The sequence below is a fragment of the Mus caroli genome, unplaced genomic scaffold (genome assembly GCF_978045245.1).
Source record: "Mus caroli unplaced genomic scaffold, Mus_caroli_1 scaffold_13, whole genome shotgun sequence".
In the NCBI taxonomy this organism is placed as follows: domain Eukaryota; kingdom Metazoa; phylum Chordata; class Mammalia; order Rodentia; family Muridae; genus Mus; species Mus caroli.
Genome location: NW_028227268.1, coordinates 56,208,751 through 56,211,296, shown reverse-complemented (window position 1 = coordinate 56,211,296; position 2,546 = coordinate 56,208,751).

Genomic DNA, 2,546 nt, shown 5'->3' with positions numbered 1-2,546 from the left:
ATTCCAGAGCCTAAGGGAAAGCACAAAGTTTCTTAGAGTCAATCCTGGTATTAATTGTACATGTTTCCTATGCTTTCTCTATTCACTAAAGTAAACTCACTTCATTTCTAGCATCATATGAGTTTGGTCTGAAACTACTGTTAAGTTCTGTCAAGAAGCTTTTCTGCATTTACTGCTCTGTTCATCAAGCCTTTCTCTTTTTTATGGTTTTTATGTTTTGGTTTGATTTGGTTTTTTGTTGTTGATGATGTTTGTTTTTTTGTTTTGTTTTGTCATTTTCTTTTGTTTTGTTTTGTTTTGTTTTTTGTGGAACGAATTGCCTTTACTAACATACAAGCATCAAACTAACCTTCCATTCCTGTGGCAAACTATACCTGGTAATTTGTTGTCCTTTGTATACTTTGCTAGATTTGACTTATTTTAAACTATTTTGAGTTGAGATATATAATAGAGCTGACGTTGGTACAATGATAGTCTTATAGAATGATATCTATATGGAAGGAGTTGGGAACTTGCTGTTATTTTTTTTCTTTCATTGTTTGATAGAACTCTGGGACTGGTATAAGTGTATTTTTCAGTGGAAGATTTTAAGTATGGATTTCATTCCCTTAATAGAAATATGTTTACTTAGATTGTCCATTTTTTTTCTTCAGTGAGATTTTGTGGCCTGTATCTATAAGACATTATTTCATCTGAGTACTGCATTTCTGATAATAATGATCATAAGTTGTTTGTAATTTTCTTATCTTTCTGTTTTCTTTTGGTTTTGTTTTGTTTTGTGGAACAGGATGTCACTTTGTAGCCCAGGATAGCTTAGAGCTCACTATGTGACTCAAGGTCTGCTCAAGTTGAAGTCATCTTTCCTCAGGCTTCCAAGCTACGGGGAATATAAGCATGAGCCACCATGCAATGCCCCTTATTGACTTCCTTACTCTCTGTAGGGTTAGAAGGATGACTCTTCTTTCATCTCTAATGTTAGCATATGTGTTTGCTACCTCTTTTTTTATTCTATTATATATTGCTTGATTACTATTAGCTTTGATGGGTTATTTTGGAAGCAAGGTTTTATCATAGTAGCCTCAAAAATCTGAGATAAGTAATACATAGGACTCAGACTCCCAAGTAGCTGGTTTTACAAAGTCCATTCTACCATGCTTGGCTGCCCTTCAGCTTCCCTAAAAGCTGGTTCTACTGTGTTGGGCAGTAGTAAACAAGGCAAATAGGTCTTTAGTATAGGGTTTAATGTGAATTTCATAGAGTTTAGGATATATTCAGGGATTAAATTCCTTTGGTGTCCTTATTACTATCTCTTCTTTTTGGTTTTATTTCCCAAGTGTAATATTCATGTACAGAGACTCTATGTCTTGCAACTGTTTGTGTTGGGGAACAGAAAAATGACATTTTGTGATTTTTTTCTATATAAGTCTCTGCTTTGCTCACAAATTTTCCTGTGCAATTCCCAATGGTATGGCATTTCTTTCTCCTACTGATCCTCTCTTCTCACCAAATTCCTGTTCCAACTTCTTTCCTTGGGGCACTTTAAACCAATTCCTTCAGGGTCCTGTCCTTTCTAAAGTAGTTATTTCTTAGGACACTGGAATGGGGACAAATATCTTGCTTAAAGTAGGAAAAGTTTTCAGAATTGTGCAGAGGCCAAGTGAGCCATCCATGGAGTGAGGATTCCTACCATGTTTTTAAATGGTTAGCTTCAAGAGGGACCAGATTTGGAGGGTACAGTCATTGGGAAAAATAATAAAATAAAATGGTTAGCATGTTCACCAATTAGTTGGGGTCAGCAGGTCATCTTTGTTGGGTTTGCACCTTGGGAAGCTTGTTGGAGCTCCTAAAGGGAAGGTAACCAAGCTTAGGACCCTCGGACTAAAGCATGTCCAACCTCCAAAGACGGTTGGAGCAACCTGGTACTTGGATGGTTATACCCATTTCTGTGGCCAGTGGCTTCTGATGCAGATCAACAGGTCTCATACATGACATTCCTGAATGCACCTAATGCTTTATTTCCACAGCTGCCCACATTCAGCAATTATTCCTGTAATTTAAGCTTTTGTGAATCAAAAATTGGGGGGGATTGATTGTTTTTATTTGCCTAGCCTTTTCTTACTTTAAACGTGGCAGTAACGTTTCCATACTCCATACTGGAGATAGTCCCTTTGTACTATTTCCATACCTCAATGAATCACTGTGATTTGTTGGTCGATTTCTGTGTACCACAATGTGACCACAGAAAGGCAAGCCCAATAAGCAATAACAAGGACAAACATGAGTCACTCGTGGCAGGATAAGTGTATTCTGTAAATGGTTTCTTAGTACAAAAGCACTGATGAGAACCTCCTGGGGAGCCCTGCAGTCTTCAAGGTGTTCTGATTAAAAAGTGATAGTATTTCCAAGAAGAAGGAAAAAAAAAGTGTGATGAGCTCATTTCCCTATTGTGAAATTCGTTTCTCGCAAATAAAGAACTTACATCTTGCCAATTTTTCCTCCAAAACTGCTGAAATATCTGTGGATTACTTGATAAAACTAGAAAAATT